The following is a 7,482-nucleotide window of genomic DNA, read 5'->3' as shown; positions in this document are numbered from 1 at the left end:
TGGATTTGGTGTATGTTTATGGAAGGAGATGTTTGTTCTTTAAGCTCTCCATGGCTGCCGTATTTATGGCAACCCTACGGCATGGTGGACTGCCCACATTTCACTAGAATTCCTTCAGTTCCACTTCGCATTCCGAGAGAATACGAACGAGCGTCAATAAATGTGGTGCTGACGAAGGTCCCACCGCGTTATACATATGTATGTCAGCCTGCCGACGTGGCATGGAACCATCCATTTAAAAGTCGTCTGAGAGGTCGCTGGCTGGACAGCTTGCGATGTCATATTGGTCGCCACCACGCACTGGAAAATATCGACCCGAGGAGCTGCGTAAGCTAGGAGAACGAGAGGCTACGATTGCTAGGACGGAGATTCAAGAATTTGGAAGAGAGAAGATATATCGCCTACAGGAACAAGCACCAACTTAAGCTTTCGAGTTGGTGGCTCCCAAACGAGTTGATATTACATCATGGATAAATGAAAGCTGAGGAGAACTTAGCACAGCTACAATTGTCAGCGGCATTTCAAAGGCGGGTCTCTTGGGGGATACATGCGACAATGAGAATGCCATCGAGTCACCAGTGATCGATGAATAACAGAGCTCCTGGATCAGCTTGGTGCCGTTGGTAACTCCGTTGGGAGCGACGATAAATATGCCAGTAGTTCTGATGATCACGTTCCCTTTTAAGATACAAATAAATAGTACTTGATTTAAATGTGAAGGTATCCAAGTGGGAATGGACACGTAGCTCAAGCGGCAAGAGCACCGCATTTTTATGCGGATGGACGCGGGTTCGATTCCCGCCATGTCCATATTTTTTGATTGGCTCAAAAATAAAGAATTCTTAAGTTTTATAAGCTAATTTTCCGTAATGAAAATAACCCTACCGCGACCTGAGTACATTGCAGTTCGCTTAGGACAGGGGACGATGCGGTTATTGCTTTGCCAGTAATAGATAGTACTATAATACTTTTAAAACTAATATAGTAACCAGTAGTTGTGTCAAATCTGATTCTACTGCTACTATAGTATCCAGTAGCTCAGGTTACAGCTTCGCCAATACTGTCGAGTTAATGGCCCTCTTTAGCAAAGTTGTAGCCTGAAACCTGGAATAAAAGTTTCTAGCACCACTTTTTCGCGGATCTTCATCAAATTCATCTGGAACTGTGACAAATTAAAACCACACTTTCGGATGATAGACTTAAGAAGGCTTTAGCTACCGCTTCAATTATTGGCGCTCTTCGTGCGAGCAAAGTCACTTCGCCAAAAGACCCAGCTCCTGCCCCTACCTACGCTCCGCCCTCTCAATATACGTGCCGACCATCACAGCGTTGGGAACAACTAAGCTCGGGCTGGTGATCGGGCTACGTCTTAGGCTCAAGCGTATTCCAGGTGGGCTTACTACCTCATTGCAGCCATCAACGGCACGAACGTCTACAGATTAGTGCTTAGCAAGGGGTACCATTACTGACTGCTTATGAATTGCTGTATTTGTTCTTTTGTAAGCAATTTGGCGATGTTAGCTAGGCACCTGGCGATACTAATGCTTTTGGAAGGCCTCTCACTCCCTGTGACTTTATTCAGCAGATCGATGAATTTATTACAAGCTACACACGAAGTTGAAATGCAAGTAATTGCTACGTTTGATGAGCCTAACGATCGCAAAATGCTTGCAAAAAAAAGAAGCTCTTACTGGGCAAAAATGTTCTTCTCGTCGCGAATATTTTTCGATGGATCGATGCGGGAACTATTTCGTATGGACAGTGCTAGCATATCGGCCCTTGCTCAAGCTGTGTGTCTACATTTTTTTTAGCGAGAGCAGCTCCAGATGCAATCTTGCCACCGCTCCGCCTCGTAGTTTTCCTGTTTCTCTGTGCACAAGGCACTACATTAGATGTCACGGCCGAACGATTTGGTATTGGACGGGCAACAGTCTCCGGTATCGTGCGGGAAGTGACTCAGATAGTATGCAATGAGATGAAGTTTTTAATTGCATTTCCGGCCTTGCTGTGCACATCCCAGTTTGCATAGCATTGTCTCCTCGGTCCAGTTACGTTTCCGATTTTCAATCAGGGTAGGTTGGTCAGGAGCGGTTTCACTTTCAGGATCGCATGCTTGCCCCGCTCCGCTGTCCATAACTTTCAAAGAGGGGGATTTGATGTGAGGAACACTATTGAACTTCGAGTTTCAAGTTTCAGGGACCCGAACGTGCACCTGAAACAATATCATTAAAATGGGGTTATCTTGGAACATTTTTGCAGGTTTCAGGAGTAAAAACGGTATGCTGAATGCGATTTTCCCTGAAACCTGAGAAACGGTCACTGAAAATTCCAGATTTTAGGTTCCAAGCGTTTGCTAAAGACCCCACTGGTGAGTTAAAATCGAAGTCCAGACGGGCACCTAACAATCCTCCATTTTGACCACTGCTATGGATCGCAATTTGGATGCAAGACGGCTTGCTCACTGCTTGGGAAAATAACGCTCTCGCTTCTCGTCCTCTTTGTCGCACGATTGCGCCATAGGTTGCTTGATACAGGGAATGAGGTCATCTTAAGGCCCTCGGGACGCTGCTCTAAGGCTACCTTGGGCTACGGCTGCTCTTTTAAGGTCGCAGTGCCTCCAGACTGGAAAGTCTAGTTACTCGATCACTTTGCAGCTTTCTTTGTAGACCTAACGCTATTGACGACATTGCCGATTACCACCTCAAGTACGATGAAGTGCGCTTTCATCTGTTGAGTCAGTCCCCAGCTGACTCAAACAGACCCGTGCTCTGTCTACGACAGCGTAGCTCACCACATGTTCTCCAATGGCCTGCTCAACCCCAGCAATATCTCTGTGCGGTGAGTTACATTGGAAACACTACTGTTATTGAGTTACTCACTACTCATGTGTAGCTACAGTTTCTGCAGTGACTCCGGCGCTACTGAGTGGAATGCCAAGATCCCGACGTTTGGAGTGATATCTTCCGTGCACGATCAGCTACAGGTGTGGAGTTGGAATTCCCACTTGAACTCTAGCTACAGATGTAGTTAGGATGTTCCCACAACAATACGTCTACTAGGATAGTAAACGATCGTTCGGGCGGACCTGAAGACCCCAGTTCTGCCCTTGCACCGGGACAAACTGGACCTTGTAAACTACTTATATAGGCCAACCAGTAAAATAAGAACACGCTACTAGCACGAGCAAAGCTAGCAGGTGTTTTGAATCCTCGTGGTCCCAACAGCGGAAGGGTACCAGGCACGGGTAAGCCTTTTACGAGATCACCGAGTGTTCAACACTCGGCTGAAAGAAATAGAAGGGAGGCAGTTCAAGCACTCCCAGTCGTGCAAATAGGCAACAATAAGCCGTCACGTAAAACCTCCCGATAATAATCGGCCAATACACAAAGTCTCATGGCCTTGCCGGATGAACCCTCGCTACAGAGCTTCGAGTTCACCGACAGGCATAACACACTCAAACAAGCTTGATCTGACGCTTATCTTGAAGCCGGACGTCGCTCTGTGTGCTTGAGTGGAAATTCTGTTCTGTATTTAAGCTTACCCTTTCGGGTCTATTCCTAATAAGAAGTCCTAATCAAGTATACAAATATCAAGTGAACAATGATCCGTTATGGATCTTCTTGCATGCCAAGCGTCGTCTGCACCGTCGCATGAGCATCTTTAACGGTCCGCGCCCTGTCCCAGACGGTGAAAGTGCCTTCCAAGGGTCGCTGAGTCTTCTGCGAACTCATCCCAACCGCCACTGAGGGTTCGTACCGTAGATGGTCCGCTGAATGCGAATCCGGCCAGTCCATTATTAATAATAAGGACAGCCTGGATTCAGTGACATATGCCCGTACCCAATACTCGTTGAACGTTCGGAGGTGACGCCGTCGAGTCCCTGGCACCTTGGCGTCTCCGTACATCACCTGACCGAGGGTTCGTCGCTTGAACATCTTGGGCGGTGTCACGGCTTTGTCGACGGGTGATAATCCGCAACTACGGATAATTCACTACGCCACAACTGCCCCTGTCGCAATGGAAGCCACGGTACTGGTGCCCGTTGTGACATTTCTTCATTCTCCAATTCACCATTTCGCCACCGTATGTCCAAGCGCCTGAATCGAGTCGTGTCCGACGCATTTCAGCGTCTCAATCCCCGTAGACGTCGCGAACGTGAACAGCTGGAGGTACGTCAGCTCATCCTTCTCTTGAATCATCGGTACCTTGCTCATCACCTCGCATTACTCGACTTGTTTTTCAGGAGGGCAAGACCGAGGGTTCGAACGCCCTTCAGTCTGCTGCACTTCCCTCGACAGCAGCGTCATCAACCGGTCCTCCGGCGCCTGCTGCCCCGGACTCTTCACTCCCTGCGGTAGCTCCTGCAGCACTCCCCGTCGTCGCTGAATCCGCGGAGATGGCTCCTGCTGCTCCTCCTGCCCCAGCTGGTGGTCCGCCACCACTCACCGGTTACTCCACGTCTCACTATGGCTGCTGCTTCTATTGAGGCTGACGCCGAGGATTTGCAGGGTCCGGCTGCAGCTCCAGCTACCGAGGCTCAGGTTCCTGATGAAAAGGAGAAGGAGAGTGGTGACTCGACTTCGTTGGCACTCTTGGCCACCGCGGCCAGACACTTGGAATCGATTTGAATCTCGCTGCACGTTCACGACAGTCTCCAGCATCTCAGCTAACTGTTGAGGTGTCCCGCGTGACTTCGTTTTCAGTGGTTGCTCTCCGGTCGGCATTCATGTTTTCTTATTCTTAATCCACTTCCACAGCGTTATCATGTTCATGTTGTTCTTCAAATGCATATACAATTTGTTGTTGCAGTAACGTTTATCGTCTGTTACCACAGGCTGCATCGCCCTGTGGACAGTTCACACGTGATCCAGTCACGCTAGTCTTCGTCCGCCACTTGCGCCATCTGCAGCCGATTCTCGCTCTTCTTGGCTCGCAAATAGTCGTACAGCAGACCTCCACATGACAAGTTGGATGATGGTTCCCAAGTTGGATCTTCATAGCCCACCCACTTGACTTTGAACTCGCGTACAGCTCCGTGCTCGTCGTCAGTGGCGTTCTGTCGTCGAGGATGGCCTCGACTTCATATTCACCGGCAACTTGATCTGGTTCCCAGCTGGCCTCAGGCAACAGTTCCTCATCGAAGTCGAGTCTTGCTTCATTAGTCGCGTCTAGTACCAACCGAGTGCTCGGTCGACTGTTGAACTCGTTGACAGCCTTGAGTCTCGACACATGCACTACTGGGTAGAAGCGATACTTACTTCGGTCCGGCAGTTCCAGCTCGTACGCAAACTCTTCCACCTTGCGCTTGATCCGAAAAGGTCCATGCCATCGGTGAGCTAATTTCTTCGTCAAGCCCGGTTTGACGCGTTCCATGTACAACCACGCCCGGCTCCCAATCTCGAAAAGAGATCTCGGTGGGGCTCTTGCAGGATCTTCCATCTCTTCTGAAGCTTCTAGAGGGTCTGCCGAGTGTTCGTTTCCACTTGGTTGAGGTACAGCGGCTTTTTCCAGTTGACTCAGAGCATCATTATGCTTTTTTGCTCGTCGCTTCTTTTCTACAGCCTGATAATCTTTGGCCATAGTGAGGGCGACCTCATGTTGTCGATTGATCTCACGCCGCCACGCTAGTGCGTCAGACTGCTTGCCGAGCCCTTGTTTGAGTGGTGACGACATTGCCCGCAGCGTCGACTGAGCATCCCAACCGTGAACGAGGTAGAACGGCGTCTCCTTCCTCGTAGTGTCTTGAGAAGTATTAATAGCAAATACCAGCTTCTCCGCGATTTCGTCCCAATCTTGCTGTAGAGGCTCTTCCGCGTACACCCGTACGGATCCCATCACCGACTTCACCGAGCGTTCCTGCTGTCCATTAGCCTGTGGCCGATAGCTCAAAGTCGCTCGTGATCTTGACTGCATCATCTCTGCAAATGCTTGGAAAACCTCGCTCATGAAGCGTGGGTCGCGGTCGTGCCTTATTAATGATGGGGCTCCGAATCGTCGGTACACACATTCTTCGAACACTTGGGCAACACTCAGTGCAGTCGTATCTGACATAGCCTTGGCAATAACGAATCCCGTAAACGAGCACTGAAATAGGAGCAACGCCGTGTTGCCCCTGCGAGATTTCGGTAGTGGGATCACAAAATCCATCAAGACGATCTTGAAAGGTCGTTCGGCTAGTACGTTGCCAGGTGAGTATCCACGAAGCTGCGGACGGCTTTTACTCGAGCTGCAATCTGGACATGACTTCACATGCTTCTCCACGTCAGCGTACAAGCCGATTCAATAATAATCGGACTTAACGCGATGGAACGTTCTCACCACACCTTGATGTCCTCCTTCCAGCGAGTCGTGACAGTTCTGCAAGACCTCTTGAATCATCGTTGTCGGTACCACAAGCCGCAGCTTGGTCTCCTCTTGCCAACCGTGGTCGTACCGACGATTCAATCCAAGATAGTGAAGCACGCCGTCTTCTGATAGCACGAACCGGTCAGCGTATTTCCAGGCATTTCGAGCTTCTTTGTAACTCAGCTCTTGTGCTTGGCCTGAAGCACCTTCTTGATACTAAACCACTTCTTCTCCTCGTCTTGTGCCACCTGTATCCGTCTGCGTCGTTCCCGCTGTATCGCTACCGGGTCAACATCTTCCGCATCGGGAAATGCCGCTGGTACAGTCTTGTGAGGATGGTCTGGCAAATCTTCGCCGAATGAATCTTCGGTGGACGTCTCTCGTCGTTCTTCATTCTTGTTCTTGAGCTTTTGAGACATCCTCCGAGTATTCATCTGCAAACCTGACGCGTTTCTTGGCTTTCGTCTGTCGCCGAGTCATCACTGCTATATTACCATAATCGCACTTTGGTGGGCTGTAATCAACCACGAAATTTCGAAAGTTTTCCACTTTGAAGACTCGCTGCCTGACAGTACATGTACTTGACGCTCTGCTCCTCGTGACGAAACATCTACCGAGTCTTCATCCGGCTCGTAGATCATTTCCTGGATGCGGTTCAGCGATGCCAATTCCGACTTGCGAGTTTCAGCCAAGATTACCCGACTGACCTTCGATTCCAGCGCTTCAGTGGCTAACGAATCCGCGGCCGCGTTGTATTCTCGTACAACGTGAAGCTATTTAACTGATCGAAGCTTGGCCGTGAGTTCCTTGTGAGTATTCAGCAGCGCTAGCAAAGTTTCCTTCCTGCATGCGATCACCCCTAGTGATTGTTGAATCGCGAGCCTTGAGTCACCAACGATGACTAAATCCTCGGCACCGTGCGCAATAGCAGCCTTGACACCGGTAATCATACCTGTATACTCTGCCTCATTCACCGTGGTAGCCGAGAGGTAAGCGTTTGCAGCAATCACTACCTTCCACTCAGGAAGGCTCCACAGCACCCATGAACAACTCCCGTAGCCACCGTACTTCTCTGTCTTCGCTGATCCGTCAAAAGACATGACGAATCCGCTGTAATTACGGGAAAGCCTGGCGTAC

The 7,482-nt window shown here is 49.6% G+C and overlaps 1 pseudogene across 1 annotated transcript; it reads left to right on the top strand.

Moving 5' to 3' along the window:
- Positions 1-736: 736 nt before the first annotated feature.
- PITG_27813 lies at positions 737-810 on the top strand (annotated as a pseudogene). The gene has a single exon. The product of its transcript is annotated as a tRNA-OTHER (tRNA).
- Positions 811-7,482: the final 6,672 nt, after the last annotated feature.

Source organism: Phytophthora infestans, genomic scaffold, assembly GCF_000142945.1.
Source record: "Phytophthora infestans T30-4 supercont1.31 genomic scaffold, whole genome shotgun sequence".
Taxonomy (NCBI): Eukaryota; Oomycota; class Peronosporomycetes; order Peronosporales; family Peronosporaceae; genus Phytophthora; species Phytophthora infestans.
Note: the sequence above shows the minus strand (reverse complement) of the source record. Positions and strands in the feature narration are given on the sequence as shown.